The 25,299-nt window shown below is 34.4% G+C and overlaps 1 long non-coding RNA gene across 2 annotated transcripts; it reads left to right on the top strand.

Moving 5' to 3' along the window:
• The first annotated feature begins 15,797 nt into the window (after positions 1 to 15,797).
• Positions 15,798 to 22,399, top strand: LOC148779757 (uncharacterized). 2 transcript variants are annotated; one of them, XR_016044221.1, is made up of 3 exons: positions 15,798 to 16,348; positions 21,286 to 21,707; positions 21,818 to 22,399. It is a non-coding gene; the product is annotated as an uncharacterized LOC148779757 (long non-coding RNA). The 2 variants fall into 2 exon arrangements; XR_016044220.1 differs by having other exon boundaries at positions 21,815 to 22,399.
• Positions 22,400 to 25,299: the final 2,900 nt, after the last annotated feature.

The following is a 25,299-nucleotide window of genomic DNA, read 5'->3' as shown; positions in this document are numbered from 1 at the left end:
TGAAGATGTTGAGGGCCATAACACAGATCGGGGTGGGGTAACACAGAATAGGGTACGGATAACACAGAACAGGGTGGGGGTAACACAAAATAGGATGGGGGAGAGCATGAAGGCTGGACGAGTCTAGGAGACTTTGGCCAAGGCAGTACCGCAAGAAATATTCCTGACTGGCGAAGGGGCACAACTGCGGTATTACAGACTCCACCAAGCCTTACTCAGATTTTTCGCCCCGTAAATCTTGATAGTGAAACACAACAATATCATGATCTCCCTCGCCGCTCTCATTACTACTAGCATTGTTAGTTGGACTTTGTAACTTCATTAATTGAATTCATGTCAAATTTTAAATTGTTTTGCATATCTTCATAGTATTCAAATATTAATTTATATAAAAAGTTGTTTCATTTTTTTTATAAGATAAATGTATGTAATATAATAGTATACACTTAATCTAAGTTTTTCTATTTTTTTTCAAGTTTTTATTTAATTTTTTTGGATGAATTTTATTACATTTTTTTTTGAAAAAAAAACTTCTTTACCAGTTAAAACAGTTAACCGCCCCGGTTAGTCTAGTTCCGGTTCAAACCGCTCCTAGCCCCAAAAACAGTTAACCGTTCCGGTTTGATTATGCGAACATTGATTTTTAACCTTAAAGATAAGATTTATAATAGAATAATTTGTTTGTTGTTGTATTATTAGTAATGTGTCACATATTAAATAATTTTTATTAAATAGTATATCACTATTACCAAGAATTTACATTAAAGGTAATTACTATGTCTTTGCTTAACACGCACACAAAATGACAAATATCCTTAAACATACTTAGCAGGCAAACAAAACTACTATTGTGAATAGAATGATATATAAGCATACTTAACTTTATCTCAAGCAAAAGTGAATGATATAGAAATGCATAGATGCATGTGAAGGAAAATTTCTAAAAACTCTCAACAAAACCAACACACTTAAAAGTTTGTTTTCGATATTCCTAAGAAATTAGTGAATGAAAGTGATCATCATTTAAGCCTTATCCTAGCTATTTGGGCTTGGCTACTCAAATCTTGTCCCACCATTCCGCTCTATCAATGGTCATTCTCTGAACTAGACCAAAAGTCCCCATATGTCTTATCACATCTTCCATTTTCATGTCTTTTTTGGACTTTCCCTTGTCCTTTTACAGGTTTCCAGTTGGACAAGTAGTCCCACCTCATTGGTGTTGTCCTAAGTCGACACTGCACATGGCTTGCTCACTTAAGTCGATTTTCCCTTATCTTGTCAGCTATTGAAGCCATCCCTATGTTCCTCCTAATATGTTTCATAATGAAATTCTATCATTTCTTGTCTTGTCACTCACCAAAAAAAATGAAAGTGGTAATTATTACATTAAGAATTGTAGAAATAGTGAGCCAAAAAATGATTCGTGAAGCAATGGGAAGAATTTATTCATTGACAATTAAGGAAATTTATTGTAAAGAAATAGGAAAAAAATACTACTAAACTCATTCTAACTACTCACGTAAATTAAATCCCTACATAAATGAGAGCATGCATTGTCAGCCCAAAGAAAACTTGTGTGATTTCCAACCTAAAAAGGTAAGTTGTGGGGGAAAGTAGTATTAGAAGATGCATTAATTGTGTTAAACCTGAAATTTATACTCCATCGTTGCAGTTCAAAAATAATTCCTTACTATTTAATTAATGAAAGAGTAATGACCCTTTAGAATCTTTCCCCACCCATTTGTGTAGGACCCCAAAGGATCACCATTAAATTTGGCACGGATCTCTAAAAAAGTTATCACATTGATGTGAGACTTGACTTTTTTAGAGATCCGTGCCAAATTTAATGGCGATTCTTTGAGGTCCTACACACATGTGTGGGAGAAGGTCCTATAGGATCATTTCTCTTAACGAAAATATGAAAAACAATTCATCACTATTTGTAATTATCATTATCTTGTTTTAGAGCAAGTTAGCACCACTAGATTGTTAGTATTGGGCATGAGCGAGAGAGATGAGGGGACCGAGATGCATGCCTACGAGACCACATTCATAAAGAAATAGAATTTATAAAATATGTATTCTATTTATTCTAACTATGATGAAATTGGATATAATTGTATATCTATTTAGCACATTTATATTATTCAAGTATCACGAAATTTATAATATCATCAAATAATCCCTCGCAAAAAAATATGATTTTTATAATAACTTTACATTGCAGAACGTATGCTTAACTTATTTATAATAATTGCCATATTAGAAACACTTATTTATAATAATTGCTATATAGTTTCTAATATGTGTAATAACATTAATATTTGAATAGTTATCTTATAATTATTAATTACAAATTATAATTTAAAAATCATTAATTAAATTTATAACTATTAACTAAAAATCCTTAATAAAATTATTAAATTTAGTAAATCATGATTTTTAATTAAAATTTACTATATATAATATCATATAATAGTGAATGAGAAAATATAACTACGTCTTTGTATTTATGCTTTGCAATTAAATATTCAAAATTTATTTAGAGTAAATTATTTAAGTGATATTTTACAATATCACATAAATGTTTAATACATAGAAAATTCAGTATTATACAATAAATATCGTAATTATATACAAATGCATATAATTGCTATTTCATTATTACCATAAATTAATAATATCTAATTCAAATCTTAATAACACTATAAAAAACCACTCACAAAATCTTTGGATCTTCACCCTTCATCTATGTCTTGAGTTTATCTTCTCAATTGAAGCATAAATCTTGCAGGGCGCGATCTTTATCTTCATACACAGTTTTTCTTCTTATGTTTATTTTTGGTTTACCTCTTGAATTTATCTTCTCATGATGTCGATCTTTCTGCTAGGTTATCTTCACAGGTGCAATCGTTGGTGCTTCTTGAATCTTCGAACCCCATGATTTTGTAAGTGCAGGACCAGAGATTCATTATTATCATGAATGACAGTGGTAGTGGGCTGTAGCCACTTCCGTTGTTTCAACTCAATCCATGCTAACTTTTTAAGGGTGATAAAGCAAGGAGCCTAGAGTTCAATGGAGCTGATTAAACGAGAGAATTCCTTGTTCCAGAAGGAAAAATTCCCTTCTTGCAGATATTAATCAGTCGTGCGATCCGTAAAGCTTTTAAGGCTTTAACTGCCAGACAATGATACGGTCGATGGGTTTAGCTATCGTTTGGCAGTTCAATACTGTTGTTGAAACTGAGATGGGTTAAACCATCGTTGGGCAACTTAAAACTGTTGTTGAGACTGAGATGGTTTTAAGCCATATATGGGCAGCTTTAAACTGTTGTTGAGACTGATATGGTTTTAAGTCATCTGTAGACAACTTTAAATTGCCGCTAAGACTAAGATGTTGAAAATGAGATAAGTTAAACCATATCTGGGTAGCTTTAAAATGTCGCTGAAACTGAGATGGGTTAAGCCATCTCTTGGCAGCTTTAAATAGCCACTAAAACTGAGATGGGTTAAGCCTTCTCTGGGCAGCTTTAAACTGCCGTTGAAACTGAGATGGTTTTAAGCCATCTATGGGCAACTTTAGACTGCCACTGATACTGAGATGGGTTAAGCCATCTCTAGGTAGCTTTAAACTGCCACTGAAACTAAAATGGTTTTAAACCATCTCTGGACAGCTTTACACTGCCACTGAAACTGAGATGGGTTAAGCCATCTCTGGGAAGCTTTAAACCGACGTTGGGACAATCCCTGACCTATTCTTGAAATCCATAGACTAAGCTATGCTCCAATCATAGTCACACTTGAATGGCGAGAACCATATTCATCCGTTGGTTCACTGCATTATCCCCAAGCGGTTTTATTCTTAATCTTTTATTTCAGAGGCGAAGTATGAGTCATCTGATCTGACCTGTGATAAAAGTACACCCAACACAAGTTCATGAATAGGGCTATTATATCACTTTATGAAAGCATATGACACTAATTTGTGAATGGAGAATGGGTACACTATGTGACATGTTCTGCCCCTTGATTAGTTTGATATGTTAGTTGACTAGTCTGTTTAAATTTTGTTTTCATGTTTGTCAATTTGCTATTTCTTGGGCGGGTTAGCTTAGTTTGCGAGGGAGTTTCAAATCCTAGCCCTCTCTCCTGCAAATTGCATTTCTCACTATTAGCCCAAAGACCTAGGTGATTAACTATGTGGCTATTCTTAATCATGAGATTATCTTGAGTCTTTATGTAAGAGGTGTGTCTACTCTTTTGTTTTAAGGTTTATTTATGTTTTATTGTAAAATCCATGTAGAATTGATACTTTAGAGTTTTGTATTGCAGAGAAAAGTGAGTATTTTCATATTTATCAATTTGCTATTTCTTGGGTGGGTTAGCTTAGTTTGCAAGGGAGTTTCAAATCCTAGCTCTCTCTCCTACAAATTGCATTTCTCATTATTAGACCAAAGACCTAGTTAATTAACTATGCAGCTATTCTTAATCATGAGATTATCTTGAGTCTTTATGTAAGAGGTATGTCTACTCTTTTGTTTTATGTAAGAGGTGTGTCTACTCTTTTGTTTTAAGGTTTTGTTATGTTTTATTGTAAAATCCATTCAGAATTGATACTCTAGGGTTTTGTATTGCAGAGAAAAGTGAGAGTGTGTGCGTAGATGTTACGAGTGCCTCGCTAAGTTAGCTAATCTTTGGTCTCAGTGTTGCATAGATGTTAAGAGGGCCTCACTTGCTAATCTTTGGTCTTAGTGTTTGAAAATTTGGTGACCCAATCCAAAATCGAGTGATTTAGATCGGGTAGTGTCCAGCCCGTCCCTAATCTATTTAAAAACGTGATCCAGCGGGTTTGACATAGGAGCCCATCCACATCGATATCAGCTCTAGCTGACTTAATTTGTAGAATCTGGAATCGGATGATTCAGATCGAGTAGTGTCCAGCCCATCCCGAATCTATTTAAAAAATGCCCATCCACATCGGTATAAGCTCCAGCTGACTTAATTTGTGGAATCCGGAATCGAGTGATTCAGATCGGGTAGCGTCCAGCCCGTTCCGAATGTATCTAAAAAACTATATTCAGCAGTTTGGATGGGGCTCCAGCTGACTTAATTTGTGGAATCAGATTATTTAGATCGAGTAGCGTCCAGCCCATCCCGAATCTATTTAAAAAACTCGCTTCCTCATCGGTATAAGCTCCAGTTGACTTAATTTGTGGAATCCGGAATCGAGTGATTCAAATCGAGTAGCGTCCAGCCCATCCCGAATCTATTTAAAAAACGCCCATCCTCATCTATTTAAAAAACACCCATCCTCATCGGTATAAAAAATGCCCATCCTCATCTATTTAAAAAACGTCCATCCTCATCAGTATAAAAAACGCCCATCCTCATCGGTATGAGCTCCAGCTGACTTAATTTGTGGAAATCCGGAATCAAGTGATTCAGATCGTGTAGCGTCCAGCCCATCCCGAATGTGCCAGCCGCCCGTCTCAAAAATGTGCTACCTGCCCATCCCGAATGTACAGATCGAGTAGCGACCAGCCCGTCCCAAATGTGCTACTCGCTCGTCTCAAAAATGTGCTACCCGCCTATCCCGAATGTATCTAAAAAGCGGGATCCAACGGATTTGGAGCACATCCACACATCCACATCCGTATCAGCCTCAAGCTGACATCTACATCAATATCCATATCCTCCGGTTGACATCCACATCAATATCCATATCGAGAAAATTATAAGTTGATTATCATCAAATGGTTGACTTTTTTGGAAATCATGAAATTGTAAGTTATCATCAAATGGTTGACTTTTTTGAAAATCATAAAAATCTTGTTAAGTGGGCCTACCGAAATAGGAAAATACATTATAAAAATCTTGTAAAGTTGTAAGTTCAATAGGCCCACGTTGTAAGTTCAATGGGTCCACGTTGTAAGTTCAATGGGTCCACCAAAATAGGGAGCATGGTACTCCCACATGGTTATCTTTCCAGCCCCATATCTGCATGCTTGGAATGAGTTCATTCCAAGTTACATGGCCGTTTGCTCCCACATTTCTTCAATGTGGGACAAATCTTTTTCAAGCTTATTTCGTTATGTTCTACTATATGAGTACGGTACGGTGGTGCTCCATATCAAAATAATTTCATTTTGTAACATACCACAATGCAATACCAATTGCGCCCTACTTTTCCAAAAGGTTCATAGTAGTTGTAACATGGTGTCTATACTATTGTGGCGGGACAAGGGAAAAAGTTTATAAAGAAAAGTTATATACTATGATTAGAAAACAATAGATACACATGGGAATTGACATTGAACTAGGGATCCACGCTTCATAAGAAACTTTATGCTAATAATCAATTAATTAAAAAAAAGAAAAAAAGAGGACATTGTCAAAAAAATAAAATAATGCTTTCCTCAAAAATGCCTAATGTTTTGGGGCTAAACATAAAAACTATTGAGATCTTACACATATTTCTGAAATAACCTTGTCTTTGGTCATATGTGTTTGATTTCTTATTTCAACAACAAAATTTATTATAATATCGTAATTAATAATTATACATTGATAACCAAATATTATATTATAAATTATGTAATGTATTATTTTTCTTATGGATGTAAATAATATTTTTAAAATTAGATGATATTATAAGATATTTTGAATTTGATCTTATTTGTATAGCAAATAATTATAAAATATAAAACAACCATTCTAATTTCAGTATATAAGATTATAGTTAGCTACGTTGTGATAATTTTGGATGAGTAAAAGTGAATTAATAAATGTTTGATACTTTAATGTGATACTAATTTCACTTTATATGATAAATTATTATTTTTAATATTATAATATGAAAGTTATTATAATATTTTTAATTTATTTTGATGTAATATTATAATACTATATTAGAATTACTAATTATATAGACATCCAGATAGAAAAACAATGTTTCAATATTTACCTATTTTCACAATGTAATAAAAACACTCCTAAATTTTTTTAGAAACTAAAAGAACATTATTTTTAAATATTTAAAGTGATTTTTTGAAAAAAAATTAGGACAAAAATTACCGATCCGATTTACTGATTCACCAATCCGACATGATTAATGGCGTGACGTGATTTTTTCTACGTTTCCAAACTACCAAATTGGGTCCAATAGAAGTTTAATATTCCATGGCTGAAGGTCTTGTCTTTGAGATGATCTGCGTAGTTAGCATCAGAGTATTTTTCATAATATTTTAAATTTACCACGTCTAAGGTGCTCCCGCATTGAGCAGAATAGCAGATTGGACCCTACAGTGCACCGAGTCTGCAACCCACATTTGATAACAATGCTAGAATTAGATGGGTTTTTTTATGTATGGGGGCTGAGATTTGTATAATGTTACTTCTTTATATTGTAGCGCCTATAAAAATTTACTAAGCGATGTCATTTCGATGCATTGTTTTTTGCACTTGGAATTCTTTTTTTTTCTTCATGTCCATTCATCTCAATGTCAAGATGATCACTTGCAGGGTTCTCCAACACCGGAGCACTCTCCTCTATAGGATTTTTGAGGTGCACATTATTTCCACAGTATAAAGTTGGAACGTTATATAAACTTTTTCCTTATATATATATATATATATATATATATATATATATATATATATATATATAGAAAAACACTACGCAACGCTTATAGGCGAAAATGAACAATGATTTCGCCTATGTTCATCAGCTTCAAAAGTTCATCGCATGGTCAAAGTTGTTCGATAGTGTTTCAATTTTCATTTTTTTTTTACAAATCATAATTATCTGAAATTTGGAGCATGTGTTTATCAAAAATAGGATAATCTAATAAAAATATAAAAAAATAATTCGTAAAATATAAATTAACCAAAATACCCCTTAAAATTTACAAAGGTATTTTGGTCAATTTATATTTTGTGAAATATTTTTTTCATATTTTTGTTAGGTGCGCCTCACTAAGATGTACATAAGCTCCAAATTTCAGATCAATTTGATTTATAGAAAAAAATAAAAAATGAAAAATGAAACACTACCAGACAATCGTGACGGTGCTATGAACTTTGGATGGTGATGAAAAAAGACGAAATCACTGTTCATTTTCGCCTATAGGCGCTGGGAAGACTTATATATATATATATAATCTAAACTTCACAACCCTTCAAATTACAAAGGTTCAAGATAGAGAGAGTTGTGAAGGGTGGATTTATTAATTTTGTAGTCTATTTTTTAAAAAAAGCTATTTTTGTGGGGCAATTTTGTAAATATTACTACAAGACAAAAGGTACTTTTATCATTTCTATAAGGGATAAAATTGAAATTTTAATTAAAAGACAATGACACTCTATAAATAAAGTTCCAAGACACTAACTTACAAAATGCCATTTTATTTTTGTGAAATTTTCAAATTTGTCCATGCTTAATGGTAAAGTTACTTATTTAAATAATTTTTTAATAAAAAAGTAATCATTGTTTTGATAAATACATCCATCGCAACCCCTTTTAACTTGAACCTTTATATTTTGAGGGGTTGTTCACTCTAGACAAGCCCATATATATATATATATATATATAAGAATGTAAATTTTTTTAAATGGATTAAATATATTCTTAAAACAAAAGGAATTCAAGTCCCAGAATTTGAGATAAATATGACTGAGAAATCTTTTTAGACCTTCCATACCATTAAAGGAGAAACGATAGAATCAATCCATTCACCTGAAACTAGTTTGCAGTTAAATGGAAAAAAACTCGAAGTTAAGGCCTCACCCTTTAAATTAGGACCTAAAGAAACTGATAAGGTTGAAGGAATACCACATATTATATAACAAAATAATTACACTAATCTCTTTCTACAAACTATAGGAAAACAAACTACTAGGATTGAAAATGCCCTCAACAGTCTAAAACCTATGAAACAAGAAAAGAAAGAGGAAAGCCGTAAAGAAGTAATTTTATTCAAACTTCCACCGAATATAGAAACATGAAAGTTCAGCCTACAAGAAATGAAAAAAAATGAAGACAACAAAGTGCTAGTTGATGAATTAGTCAAAAGATTGTCAAAATTATATATTAATAAGGAAAAACCTTCCCTTGTTGGAGAATTGCAGGTCTTACAAAAATATCAAAGTTATACAGACCAAGAGATTTCTCAAATAGAAAATGCTTTTAAAGTAGAAAGCTTATATGTTAACATGATAGATTATGGACGAAAAACTAGATCAGTTTCTCAAACTAGGGTGTATTATCCTCGACCCACTCCTGTAGATCTCTAAATAGAAGAAGACATTATTTCTAGTTCTATCTCCTACTCAGGAAGATCTATTGTTATTCGCAGTCGTCTCCATTCAGAGGACTATAATCCTCTGCTTCATCTTTAGCTTTGGTTGATGTAGACATTTTGTCATCATCTTCTTCCAGGGCTAGTAATAGCTTCCTTTTAGGCTGTGCTTTAGTTAATCTAGGATTTTGTTGCTGCATAGTTGTAATAAATTCAATTATCCCCATTTTAGGATGATCTTGTGGCTGAGAAGTAGGGATTATTTTTATGTAAATATCCTCAGGTTCTAAGGATTTGTTTCTATAATTGTCCCACCATTTTATGGCTATTTGCCTGTAAAGTCTTGGAATATAATCCCATCTATTCATGTCATCTTTGATAATTTTGTATGTCCATTTAAGGATCCAAGGGACCTGGTATTTCAGCAAAACTATCCAAGTTTTAGACACCGCCGATGATTGCAAAATGCTAATTAATTACAAACTTTCTGATGCTGCTGTTTGTAACAATGGGGCCTGTTTTACCTTTCTTTTTATTATGGTTAAAGGATTAAGTCAACCAGATATTCTCGGAACACCTTTTTAAAATATGCTATACCTTATAAAAATTCATGACACAGGGATTGCTGCCAATATTGAAGGGCGTGAAGTAAAATTCGACTTCATTGATAAACCTAGTTTATATGAGATAAATAATATAAAAAATATAGCTGAATATGTTACAATTATGCAGCAACAAAATCCTAGATTAACTAAAACAGAGCTTAAAAGGAAGCTGTTACTAGCCATGGAAGAAGATGATGACAAAATGCCTAAATCAACCAAAGATAAAGATGAAGAAGAGAATTATAGTCCTCTGAATGGAGACGCTTGTGAAGGAATTACTTTTTCTCCAAAAATAGAAAAATAAAGAAAACGCTTTTTCAAAGGAGACGGTGTGACTCCCAATTACCCAAGACACGAGTCCCATAACAAATGGTCGATACTCATCTAGGTGGCCGATACTCATCCAGGTGACTGACATCAAGAATATTACTATTCATCTTTCACTGTAGCTAACGGCTGATATAAATACCTTCCTACTATAGTGTCAGTGCGTCCGTACAGTGACTCACCTTTCTATTGTAATGTCGGTGCGTCCATGCAATAATTCAACAGATTCCAAAATCTTACTTTGAAGTCCGATCTTCTGTCTATAAATAGGGGAAGCCTCTTCCATAAGAGGCATCGTCGGTTAGAGTGCTTTGTGCTTCGAGTATTAGAGTGTGCTTTGTGCTTTGAGTGTAAAAGTGTGCTTGTATATCCGGTGGTGTATCACACAGCCGTGCATCTTACCATCTGTGTATCTTACCATGTAAGTTTGTTTTACTTAATTAGATTTGTCTTATGGTTTTACTCCATCAGGACAAATTAGAAATTCTAAGTTAAGGGAGAGAAACATTCAGGTACTTAGAGAGGAAGATATTTGTTCTGATCGATGCTCAGGGAATCAGTTAAATGGACTCTAGACTCGACATAAAATGAATTTATAAAAATCTTATTTCCGGCCTGACCTTCACCATGAAGGAACTACAAGCCACGAACGAGTACAAGGAAGCCGCCCAATTGATTAGTAAATCAATATATAAATATATTCCTATCTACTTCTAGTGAACTTCTTTTATCATTTTCTCCATTTTTATATTTTTCCCTTTTTTTTTGAATTTTCTGAACTATTTCCAGCTATAAATAAAGTTTTCCAAATCACATCTTTTGTAATTTTTTTCATCTTTTTAAGACTCTTAAATGTATACTGCTCTGTATACATTAGTTTGATTTTTATTCTAACAGTTTTATTTATTTATTTTTTCATATTTATAGCCCATTTTAAGAATACATATTACTCGGGCTAGTCCACTTGGACTCATTGAGCAACGCAGCTTAGTACAAGGCAGAATACGAGCCCAAGCTCAGTCAAAGCATACATTTTGGACATAGAGATAGAGAGAGAACGCCTTGAATGCTATTTTATCTTTGCTTAGATAAATAGGGTGAGGTTTGTATCTGACACCCACTTTATACTATACAAGTAAGGATTACCTCTAAATTTTACTTGAAGATGTAGTTCTAGTGTTGAAAACTTTATAATGACTTAATAATCCATGTTTAACCCTAATTATTAAATTTAAAATTTCAAAAATGGTGCAGACCGAATAGATCCATAAATCTTGAATTAGATGATGTAGAGACCATTTTGGAATATTGCAAATTTCTTTTATTTTCTTGACATTGAAATACTTAGAAAGCCCTTAGGACTGCACTATTCCAAAACACCTTAAATTACATACACCATTGTCCATAGTCCCCAATTCATGGTTCGTTATCCCATTAAATACTCATTTAAATTTGAAAATAACCAAAATATGGAATAGATATCACATTCAAATTAAAAAATGAGATAAAAATCTTCCAAAAATGTATACATCATGATAACAGAAATCCCAAGATTTTAGCCATCTTTGACCATGACGACATGAATCGTGTCATCTAGGTGGATTGACCAAAACAACACAATATATGTCGTCTAGACCACCCAAAACCATAATATGATGACTGGGTCATGCAAGGCCTAGATGACATGGTTCGTGTCGTCTAGGCCTAAATGACTTAGACGACACGAATTGTATCATCTAAACTACTTAGTGATAGAACAAGGTCTGGGTCATACAAGGCTTGGATGGCATTATACGTTTTGTTTGGCCCAGACGACACAACTCGTGTCATCTAGGTCACCCAGTGCCAAGCTTGCATGCTTGGACGACATTGGACGACACATATCGTGTCAACTATTATGTTCACCACAATGATTTTTAAATTTTGATATATGCTTTTTCATTTGTTCTTCCCCCTTCGAGAGCAAATCTTAATTGTGTCCCAAAATTTATGTGAAGGGGCGTTTTGGTTCAATGTGAATTCTATTTTCTAGGACTCTCTTCAGAATAATCTTATGATTAACGTTATAATCTTTCGAGACTGTTGTTGAGCTAGGATTAATCAAGGTTTTTTTAATTAAAAATAATATTGAATTATTATTTTTACCTTTTTGGGAAATTTTATTCAAAGTTTGGACACCATTCTCTTCAATAGATTCTTTTCTTTTTAACGGTTTTGTTAGGCTATACACTTAAAGTCCTTAACATTTTTTGACACTTAAATACCATTGAATTGTAATGCGAAATTTTTCAAGTAAGGGCATTTTTTGTCATATAGAAGGATAGAATGGATATTTCTATAAAAAAAATAGTGACATTCTATTAGGGGCAATGATTTCATGCAACCGTTGTACAATAATATGATGCAACAACCTTAAAAACCATCTTATGATTATTTGTTTGATCCAAATTTTGAAATATACACTCTTTTGTTCTAATGAAAAATCGCAAAAAAATAAAAAATTGGAAACACAACGTAGAAAGTATTTTTTTAGCCCAATTAACAAAGGCCGTTCATTTTGGTGAGATGCTTAGATCTAGGCCTTAAAAGGATTTTTTCATTTCCAATTCTTTTGGATGACTTTATTATCACTAGATGAACAATGTTAAAAAGGAAAAAATAATTTTGAGTTTATAAATGCTAAGATCTTGAAATTTACAAGATGAATGGTCTAAATTCGTTTTTGGAGGGGACTCATTTTGACTATATCACTTTTTTTTCGGAGGGGATTGATTATTGAGATGAAGAGAGTGTGTGTGCAAAATTTGGGGTCATACAAATGCCACAAACATGGTTTTCTAGAAGTATCGTTGTATTATACTATGATGCAACCGTTGCATTGAATCATTGCTCTTCTATTATTAGTTAAAAAACAATTAAGGCAGAGCAATGATTTCATGCAACGGTTGTATAGTAATATGATGCAATAACTTTAAAAAACTATCATACGACCATTTGTTTGATCCAAATTTTGAAATATACACTCTTTTCATTCCAATGAACAATCACAAAAAAATAAAAAATTGAAAACACAACCTATAAAGTATTTTTTTAGCCCAATTAACTTAGGCCGTTCATTTTGGTGAAATGCTTAGATCTAGGCCTTAAAAAGAGTTTTTCATTTCCAATTTTTTTGGATGGCTTTATTATCATTAGATGAACAATGTTAAAAAAGAAAAAAATGATTTTGAGTTTATCAAGGCTAAGATCTTGAAATTCACAAAAATGAATGATCTAGATTCATTTTTGGAGGGGACTCATTTTGACCATATCTAGGATTCAAATTGAAATTTTATTTTTTGCGGGATTGATTATTGAGATGAAGAGAGTGTATGTGTAAAATTTGGGGTTATGCAAATACCACAAATATGGTTTCTAGAATTGTCGTTGCATTATACTATGATGTAATCGTTGCATTGGATCATTGCTCATTAAGGCATCTTGAGGGTGATGTTATACACCATGTCAGGGATGTCATTGTCCATTATTGTTAATAAATGTTTTTATTTTTATTAAAAATTTCTATTTTACCCTTAATTAATTACTTAAATTACCCCTAGATAAAAAGTTATTACAATATAAGATAAATGTATCTAAGTGTCCAAAAATGTTGAGGACTTTAAGGGGCCATTTGGGTACGTGGAAATCTATTACGTGATAATAGATTACAAGGAAATATAACATTTATGCTATTTGGGTACACTTTAATAGTAAGGAAATGGAAAGACATTATCCGAGATTTCCCAACAAATCACGAAATCCATTATGTACGGTAAGATGTGAAAAATCTATTATAAGGTTGACAGGTAGTCTTTGGAAATCTTTTGCATGCACCTCTCTTCCCTATCCATGCTTAAAAAAACATTTATCTCTCTCAAGTGTACGTTGTATTGCATAATTATTAAGGTAAGTAAAAAGTGAAAGTAGGGCATATGAAAAGGGAAATCTAAATTGATTTGAATGGGTGTAGGCGGACAATTTTCTACTGCAATCATAATAAAAAATTTCTATTTCCTTCTATCCCCAATTTGGGTTGTAGCCATCATCTCACTCTCATATAAAAACAAATTTTTTTAATAATTGGTAAGTGAAAATAAGGGGAAATCTAAATTGATTTGAACAATTGTAGAACATGATGAGGGATAATTTTCCACTGCAACCATAATAAAAATATTTCTACATACGTCTATTCCCAATTTGGGTTGTAGCCCACCATAGCTCTAGAATAAAAACAAAAATGATAAAAATAGTAATTGAAAATCGATGAGAAATTACACAACACAATCATAATAAAAAATTTCGCACAACATAATCCTAATAAGAGATTAGTAAAAGCTCAATTGAAATGCGATACCTCTTTAGCCTCCTCCAATGCTTCAAAATTTGTTACTGCAATTACCAAACCTTCTAGTTTACTAATCAAACTTCTTCCCATTTTTTAATTCGTACCATAAATATTTTGATTTTGGTATCATAAATTTATTGTTTATTTGAAATTATTTAGAGAGAGACATTTAAAAGACTTTTATAAAAAATAAATTAAAAAAAGACTTATCACACTAAAAATCATGTCATTCCAATCATATTATTATGATGACTTATCATGTTGAAACCAAAGTTTAATCATGTTAGCCAAACATAGCCATATTTTTCATATTTGGATGGTAATGCATTTCTCATATTTCTTTAAGACATTGTCAAACAGTAGCAATGTATTTCCCAAGTTGCATCTAAATACTGGCCAAACAGTGATAATCCATTTGCAGGTAATGTATTACGCCCGTAATATATTTTCATAGACAATATATTTTCAGGTATCCAAATGGCCCCTAAGGGTATACACCACCAAGTGGTATAGCCTAAAAAAACCCTATTTTTAATTGGTTGCACATGAACTCTTAATCCATTATACACCTGTTTAATCTTATTAAGGCGTATAATCCCTTTAAAGTCATGATGACATTTAGGATTTGTATGCTAATATCACAATAACAAATCCTCTTTTCACTAAGGCTTATAATCCCTTTACAACTTTATCATGATAATAAGTTATCATAAGCCCTAACCTAGTAGGATTCAAATTCCAATTAGACTTCTATGAGAAACACAATTATGAATAAGGTACACAAAATATTAATAATTTCGAATGTGTTTATAAATAGGATGGACAAAGTTAATTGGATTCCAAACGAGTCTCTAGTTGCATGTTTGATTTCAAGGAGTTTGTCGAAGTGGGAGTTGAATGTCCCACTTCCATGTTTGATTTCACAGCATGGAAGTGCGACATTCCATACAACTTTTTTTTAAGGGAAAATTATATAAAAACCCCCAAGTTGCACAATCTACTAAACTTACCCCCATCAAATTTGATTCTCTCATCTTTTTCCTACTAACCTATGTTCTTCGCAAAAACCCCCCAACCCCAAAAATAGTAGAAAAAAAGTCCATATTGCCCTCCCAAACTTTTATCCCTCTCTCTCATACCTTTTTATTTTTACTTTTATTTTTTACCTCACGGCTTCCTCTCGTGCTCTCTCTCTCTCTGTCTCTGTGCGAGGTTCCTCCCCCACGCTCCCTCCTCACGTCCTCTCTCACGGGCTCCCTCCCCCACTTCCTCTTTGTGTGAGCTCCCTCCTCCACACATTCTCTCACACTCTCATTGGTGCGACTCCCTCCTAAGCCCTCTCTCACGACCGAGCTCCCTCCCCACGCACTCTTTCACGACACAGCCCTACCCCGCCATTTTACCCAAATCAGCCCCACCCATTTTACCCTGAATCAGCCCTACCCAATAGCCCCTTTACCCCAAACCAACCCCACTCAATAGCCCCATTTTTACCCCAAATCAGCCCCACCCAATAGCCCCATTTTTACCCCAAATCAGCCCCACCCAATAGCCCCATTTTTACCCCAAATCAGCCTCACCAGATAGCCCAATTTTTATCCCAAATATACCCCACCCGATAGCCCCATTTTTCCCCTAAATCAGCCCCACCCCATAGCTCGACTCGATTTTTACCCCAAATCCGCCCTATCGGATAGCCTGAGCTCGATTTTTACCCCAAATCAGCGGCATTTATGGTAAATCTTTATTTATTTTAATTTCATACAAATTAGAACATATTTGTTTAATAAATTCCAATAAATGTGTTGTTGGGTCATTGTTTTTGTTGTATTTGATTTGTCATTGACAATGAATGCTCATGGTTTAAGATAGATTTAAGTTTTTCTTATTAATTATTTATGCATGATTTAAATTTTGAGTTTGTTTTACCGTATTATTTTCTTTAGGTTTCTTTGCATATTCTTCTCTAGCTTAAAATTATGAGTTTTTCATATTTTTCTGAGGTGATCCTCTTATTATGCAGTGAGGTCATTTGCATGTAGATTATCTATTTTGATTTGCTTAAGTTACCTCGTATGAATTCTTAAACTATAATGTGTATTTTTGCTTGAGACTCCATTTTGGAGTTGCATTTGGTTGATTTCGTGCTTTGGGCTATTAGAGGCATTTGGATGCAGATTAGAATTTGCACGAACATGTGCTATTTGGGTAGGTGCACTTGTATCCAATTTGGAGGATTTATCATATACCTTGTGGTTCCTATTAGTTTAAAATTACCTTGAAATGAAACAATATGAACTAGAATTGTCCTACTTTGAAGTAACGCTCAACCCACCCTAACAAAACCCCTCACCTCAATTAAAGTTACATTTTGAGATGGTAATTTGTACTAAAGGCTCTATGCTACCCCTTAATATGTAGCTGACAATCCTCCCCAATAATATTTTTTCTTTTGAGAAAATACTTGACCTTGTCGTTGACATTTTCACTCACATCTTCATCATTTATACTTGAGAACCCTTTTCATTAATTTGATAGTTGTTGATACCACTCTTATTTGTGATTGAAGATACTTGCAAATGATAACTATTTGAAAAGATGAAGTACACAATAAGACCATGAGTATAGCTTTCAAAGAACCAAATCTCATGATAAAATTCTTTATATTTTGAAAGTTATGGTTATTTTATCAGAGGTATGTGAACTTGTATTTTCAACTACATAATCTAGGAATTGCCCTCTGAATGACAAGATACTTATGACCGTACTTTATGTTTATATCCATAAAGTCATTAGTTTTATATTCAGACAATCATTGGGTTTGTTTAACTGTGGAGTGAAATTATTATAAATCTTGTTCAGGACAAAAGAAAATGAGTGATAGCAGATTGATTTATTGTATTTTTGGTGCAGAAGTCCAATCAAATGTCGATGGGACTTTGGATTAAATTGGTGGTGTTGCGTGTACATTTATGATTGAAAGTAGAACTAGGTTAGATGACCTGCCAAAATACGTAGCAGAGCGTTTCTTGCTAGATATTCAATTGGTATCATTGAGGTATTTTGTCCCTGGAAGTAGAAGAGTTTTAGTGAATGTATTCATTGACGATGATATTGAGAGGATGTTGAATGCGCATGAAAAAGAGAATAACCTCTTCGTTTATGTATTTGATGGGAGTGAACAAAGGGGTGGAAGTATTTCACGTAATAATAGGGCATTCGAAGAGGTCAGACCCCTCTTAGATCAAATTTGTTGCTATCTAGTTCTGAACAAAGCAATGCACCAAGGTTGCTTAGTTCATGAGAGGATGCACTTACCGATATAGGGCAACAATTTGAGTCTCTATATGACTTCCGAGAAGCCCTTAGCAAGTTTGTTATAGCTCATATACTGTCTTGTTAAAAATGAGGGGTACCACATAAGGGCAAAATGCAAGGGTGATGGATGCAAATGAGAAATATATGCTTCGAAATTAGGCAGGACGAATGTTTTTAGCATTAAAACATGGAAAATAGAACACTCATGCAATATTGGGACAAACAATTATGTACAGAGAAGAACATCACAAACAATTATTGCATCTTTAATTAAGGATAAATTAAGTGACACTGCGCATTACAAAGCTAAAGAAATCATGAATGATTTGTCTTGAGATTATGGGCTACAAATACCCTATTGCAGGGCTTGGCGAGGGAAAGAAATGGCCATCAAAGATATACATGGTTCACAAGAGGGAGGCATGCAACCAGTTATCTGTATATGTAAATCGTGTAATTGAGATGAATCCTGGTAGCTATGCAACAGGACAAGTATGGCAAAATGACAGATTTCGTCGAATATTTATAAGCTTTTATGGCTCAATACATGGCTTCAAAAGTCGATGTCGTCCACTTATATTTTTCTATGGGACATTACTGAAGGCACGATACCTTGGAACTTTACTTGCTGCCAACTCACTCGATGGGGAAGAACAAATGTTTCCTATTGCATTCGCTATTGTGGATGCCGAAAGTACCAACAACTGGGTATGGTTTATAGAATCTCTAAAGATTGCTATTGGGACAGATTGTGAAATTTCTTTTTTATCTGATAGACACCCTGGCCTAGTTGATACTGTTTGTCAAGTTTTTGAGAATACCCATCATGCTTTATGTGAGCGTCATTTAGCGGAGAATTTTAAGAAGGAAGCAAAAGACATACCTAATGATATTAAGAAGGCAGTTGTTAAATATTTTGTAGGAGCATGTAGAGCATACATGACACAAGAGTATTTTGAGAAGATGAATGAATTTAGATCAATTTTTTAGGACGCATTCAAGTGGTTCATGGAAGCATCACCTGATCGTTGGGCCACATCACTCTTCAGGGGTAAATGATATAATCAAGTAACAACCAATGTTGCTGAGTCATATAACAAGTGGATTCTAGAAGCACGAGACATGCCAATTCTTCATTGTGTTGACTTGATTAGAAGACAAATCATGAAAGTAATGCCCACCCGAAGCTTGGAAGCTGAAACATGGAGTACAACACTTACCCCTCACGTGCAAAAATGAACTCAAAAAGATCATAAAGCAATCCCTTTTTGTTAGCGTCACTGTATCAAGTGGAGCAGTGTTTGAAGGAAGGGGTGACCACATAAATTATAAGGTAGATATAATTGCACGAGAATGTGAATGGCGGGGTTGGCAAATAACGGGTTTGCCCTGCAAACATGCTTGTAAATGCCTTTAATGGATGGATAGGGATCTCGTTGAATATTGTGAAGACTATTTCACAATTGAAAAGTTTCGTGAAACATATTCCTCTTCTATCGTGCTAGTCACCTTGAATGATCTATCTGGGCGTATGGATGGACAACTTCCTCCAGATGGAGTAAGAGTACTTCTACCTCATTCAAGACAGCCCCCTGGCCGACCTAAAAAGAAGCGCATCGAGTCACACGAAGTACCAGTGCGACCTATTCACTGTAGTAGGTATAAACGAACTGGTCACAACAGGGCAACTTGTAAAGCACCCACTTGAAGGCATTTGTTTTAGTTATGTTTTTTGTTCTGTCTTTTTAAATTGTAGCACCCAATTGTGGAAAATTTTGTTAATACATATATTTTTGCCAGTACATATATTGGATATGCCACTTTTCTCTCTCTTTTTTATTGGATATGCTTTTGTGTCTCTCTTTTCTCATGAGTATGACTCATCTCTTTCTCAAGTGTTTCCCGTTGCCTAATTTGCAACTCTATTGTAAGATTGTTTTAGTGGGTTTGAAGCCTACTATTTGTATGTATATTAACATTATAGAAACTATGTTTTGATTTGTATATTGTTATACTCATCTTACCACTCTTATGTTAGGTTTTAGCTCCATTACTTTTGATTATTTCTTCCTTTCCATTTGTACATTGCTAACACATTTTATTTCTTAAGTTTTCTATATCCAAATCTGTCTCATTGCATATATATTTGAGATTCATTTATTAGATATGCAACTGTTCTATCTCTTTTTTTATTGGATATGCTACTTGTGGTTATTTTTTTATGTCATTTATGAAAATAGAATTAGCAATGACCCGGAACAACTAAGAGGCATAGGGGAGCCATCCTCTTCATCAGCTCAAAGGCAAGAGGTTTGATGGTCTATTTGTTTTAGTTAATGATTTACATTGATTAGGTATTTCTCATGTTATTGACTATTGCAATTTCTTGTTATTATTCATTTTAAGAGAGAAATGTACTTCGTATTGACAAATCAACTTAAGCCCTAGTAAAATGAAAGATCGATCAACGACAAATACCTCTAATTCAATAGACAAGGTTGAGCCCATTGATGGATATTGGAGTATCGCATATCGATTGCAATCTAGTGAGGGCATTTATAGGGAAATGGTGCAAGGACACGATTACTGCATTTCTAAGCATTGGTGAAATAGCTCCAACCCCATACGATGTGTGACAATTATTAAGGATACTCATGACAGGTGAGCCTGTAACCGGCATTAGGCTTGAAGACTATGTTGCGTTCGTCAAGGAGTATCTGGGAGATTACCCCAAAGACGTCACCCCGATACGTCTCAAACATTTATGGTTGAGGAGTCGATTCAACCAACTACCCAAAAAGCCGACCAAATTACAACTCACGCAATACACACGAGCATATCTCATTTATTTAGTCGGCACAACTATATTTGCCGACTCATCTAAAGGATCAACGCTATCAATATACTTGCAATTGTTTCAAGATTTTGATGAGGTAGGGAAGTATGCATGGGGTGTTGTGGTGCTTGGTTTTTTATATCGTTCGTTGTCTAAGGTTGCTAGTGGGGAAAATAATCATTTTAATAGGTCAGCGACCTTACTACATGTATTTCTCACTCTCTTTATTATTTAATTTTAGAATATTACAATTTTTCACTATCTTTAGCTTCTTACTTTTTACTTTTTCTACAATGTTGGATCTATGAGCATTTTCAAGCTCTAGCCACCAAGCCTACATTGGTCATAGGCCCAAGAATACCTATGGCTTGCATGTGGAAGAAACAAATGTGCCACAAAAACATCTCATTTGATAACATCTCGTTCGATATGGTTAGTTATTAGCTTATGTGCTTATAATCTAGTAGTTAATCAATCGGTGGTTAGATATTTGATAACGTCTCATGCCTATTTTTTTAGGTGACTTGGTAACCATATGAGGAGTCGCATGAAATTGCAGAGTACTACATCTATCGATCATACCTCATCAGTTTCAATATTGCAGAGTACTATATGCCAGATCGCGTAATGCGACAATTTGAAAAGTTGCATGGTATTCCTATTATGCACCCAAGTGGGATAGGAGAGAGAAGGTCGGTATGCACCCCACAAATTGGACTGTAGAATTGGGTAGGCTGATAAAAAATTGGAAAGCACGAGAACATCATGTTGTTAAGGTAGCCATAGATAAATCTAGTGGAGTACCTACAACAGAGTACGTGGCCTGGTACAACATGTTTACGCAAGGAAGAAAAACCCTATTTCACCCCTTGTTGTAGTCGCAATCTCATGTACGAACTTCTACAGGCCAATCACATGCACAACCCTCATCAAGCCAATTGGTATACTATTTATTATATGTTTATTCTTATTTTATCGTCTTACTATATCTTAAAATTATGAAAAATATGTCTAATGGTCAATTTTTTTTTTTTTCATTCTATACTAGCAGCGACATACCTATATAGAGTTGCTACAAGCTGCACTTAATAATCAAGTATTAGCCGGGGAATCCAGGTGTTATATACAGGCGACTCATAATCTGCTATTAAATAACACTACTTTAGAGACAGGTGCCGAGGAAACAGCGTAGACTATGGGTGGAGATGTGAAAAGTGAAAGTGAAAGAGAAGAAGAAGAAGATGATGACGGGGAAGAAGATGATGATGGAGAAGAGGATGATGAGGCAGAACAGGATGATGATGGAGAAGAGGATGACGAGAGAAGAACAAAGAAAAAATCTGATCACTTTCAAGCATTGGCGTTGCAAGAGGAATCAAGGTGGAATTTACTATCGCGAAGAGATGAGAATACCGACAAGGAACCTAATGTGAGGGGAAAGAGTGTTCTTAGTTGGCCAATAAAGGGCATTGAGCAGGAGAAAAGGACCTTTTTTTTTTTTTTTTTTCTTGGATATGTGTATTTGAAACAAATGTTACATCTACCTTTTCAATTATGAGGAAGTCATCATGTTCGAGATTGTGTATTTGTTAACGATGTAATTTGGTTATATGATACGGGTTCTTTTCGATTTGATCTTGTTTACTCTGATCTTATTTTCCTCTTTAAGTTCTTTTTTTCCCTCAAAGTTTTAAGTTCTTTTTTTCCCTCAAAGTTTACTCCTCTTATTCATTTATGTTGATTATCTTGATTAAGGCAACATGCAAATCGTAACTTTTGTGCTCTATGGTTTATAGACATTGGGCTCTGTGATTTCAAATATTCATGGATTTGCATGCTCCATTCTTATCAAGTGAACCTATGCATTTGTTACCCCTGTTTTTGTTAAGTTAGTGAATCTCATTTATGGGGCAAGCCATGAAACAAGGTGTCTGGATACTGTACTCCGAGTTTGATATGTGAGTTACTGAGCTTGCCCATGAAGCAATGTGTCTATCTTCTTCTTTATTCACATTTATGTTATTTTAACTTAAAGGATTTTGACTTAAAATTAGTGTAAGTTATTGTACTCCGAGTTTGATGTGTTTATCTTGTGAGGAATGCAAATATATTGTGACCTTAAGCTATGTTTTGGAAGCTCTTATTATATTGCTTGAGAGTTTAAAATATATTGCATGGGAGTTGAAGCTTAAGTATGAGACCTGAGTTCAAATTTTTGGTGTATTTACTTGATGTATCTTTAGTTCGGTAACTGTGGCAAGATCGAAGAACCATTTTAGAAAATAATAGTGATTAGCAATAACTTAATAATTCATGGTACTTTATAATTGTGGAATTTGCAAAAAAAAATCTGGTATGTAAAACGCGCTCCGGCAGAGCCACCACACACTCCGGCAACACCACCATAGGCTCTGGCAACACCACCATAGGCTCCGGCAATGTCACCACACGCTCTGACAACATTAACATTGGCTCCGGCAGCGTCAACATTCGTTGCGGCAGCATCTAAATTGGCTCCGGCAGCGTCAACATTGGCTGCAGCAGCATCTCAATTGGCTCCGACAGCGTCAACATTGGCTGCGGCAACATCTAAATTGGCTCTGGCAGCATCCCACATGCTCCGACATTGCCTCCAAATGTCTGTCAATGACACCACGCGCCCCGGCAGTGTCGCGAAGTGCACCGGCAATGGCGTGATATAAAAACGCTCAGAAAAATGGTGTACGCGCTCCGGCAATGCGCTCTAGCAGCTAACCTTATGGAATTTTGGCGCTCCAGCGTTGAAGGACCACGCTCCGGCAATGGAGCTTCTAGAGCCGCAACGCTCCAGCGATGTGTGACAATGCTCCAACATCAGACCTCTGGCAGTGAACATTTTGGAGCCACAACGCTTCGGCGATGGTGGACTACGCTCCGACAGTGGACCTTCTGGAGCCACATCCCTCCGGCTAGGGTGGACCACGCTCCGGCAATGGAGATTTTGGAGCCACATCGCTCTGGCTTTGGTGGACCACGCTCTGGCAATGGTGCTTCTGGAGCCACAGTGCTCCGGCGATCGATGACTACGCTCCGACAGTATGTTTACTCACTCCGACATTCGTCCTGTTCATTCCGGCATTAGTTTATGACACCAAGGGTTCCGGCAATGTTTGAACATCGCTCCGACAATATTACTGAATGCTCTGGCAGTCGGCTCCGGAAATGGAGTCTTTGGTGTCGCAGCGCTCCGGTAATATGGCACTGCGCTCTGGCAGTGTGGCTTGACATTTCACTCCTGCATTGTTATACTACGCTCCGGCACTATGTTGCTTGGGTTCTGCGTATCGATTTGGTTTGTACGGGAAGGCTATTTCTGTCCAAATATTCTAAATTTTTTACTATGGGGGTTTTTGCGAGGAAAGGTTTTCTAGGAGAAAAAAGTGTGAAGAAAAATTGGGGTGGGGGTAAATTAAATAGAAAATTCATTTTAGGGAGGTTTTCGTAATTTTCCCTTTTTTTAATGTAAAAAAATGTCCCTTTTTGGATTACCCTCCTTCCATGAAAAATGATGAAAATGGCAGTAAAATTCAAAAGAAAAAATTATTACATAGAGCCAAATTTTCCCAAGGATCATAAAATTTTTCCATATTTCAAGAAGAGTTAGTGATCATAAAATTAGTAAGCAACAACTTTTAAAATATATAAATATTTAAATCATAAAAATATTGTAATTAAAAACAAACGATTTTTTTAAAAGCTACAAAATAAGAAACAATGCTAGTTCGCTAAATAGCATATTTTACATATTTAAAATAGTGATAAAAAAGCTGAAATATAGTCACTAACAATTTTAAAATACGATTCGTAATTAAAAAATAAAAAATTTCATAAAGAGTACTAAAAAAAGAAAATGTAAATATGTTATTTTTATAAAACAGATTAAAGGATAATACCTTATAAAAAAAAAACAAAAGTATTGTTTCAAAACCAAGATATCAAGATGGAAAATTGCAAGAGAAAACCAAAAGAGATATGAACATAAAAAATTAATTAGAAATGATATGGGGATACAAATTCTTTTAGGGCTTGTTTGGGTACATGGATTTTAAGGGATCGATTTCTAATATCTTGGATGTTGTGAAAATCCACCGTTTGGATTGTTTAATAACTAGGATACTTAAGATCGAGAAAATTAAAATCATTGAAATAAGACCTACTTTTCCATGATTTTATTTCTGTACTAAAACCTGTTTTTTTGTATTTCCAAGGCCCATAGATTTCACTCATTGCTTCCCTCGACCCGAAATATAGGCAGCATTTGGTAGGTATGAAAAATTCGAGAGAGAGTACCCAAATTTTTTAAAGAGATAAACTATCTCAAAATTTTTAGACAGAAAGACTATCTTAAATTTTTAACTTTTAGAAAGAGAAAGTATGTTAAAATTTTAGAGAGAGAAAGTATGTTAAAATTTTAGAGATTAAAAGTACCAATTTTTTTTAGAGAGATGAACTATCTCAAAATTTTAGAGAGAAAAACTATATCAAATTTTAGCT

The sequence above is a fragment of the Amborella trichopoda genome, chromosome 11 (assembly GCF_054954075.1).
Source record: "Amborella trichopoda isolate Santa Cruz 75 chromosome 11, AtrichopodaSantaCruz75HAP2 v2.0, whole genome shotgun sequence".
NCBI lineage: Eukaryota > Viridiplantae > Streptophyta > Magnoliopsida > Amborellales > Amborellaceae > Amborella > Amborella trichopoda.
Note: the sequence above shows the minus strand (reverse complement) of the source record. Positions and strands in the feature narration are given on the sequence as shown.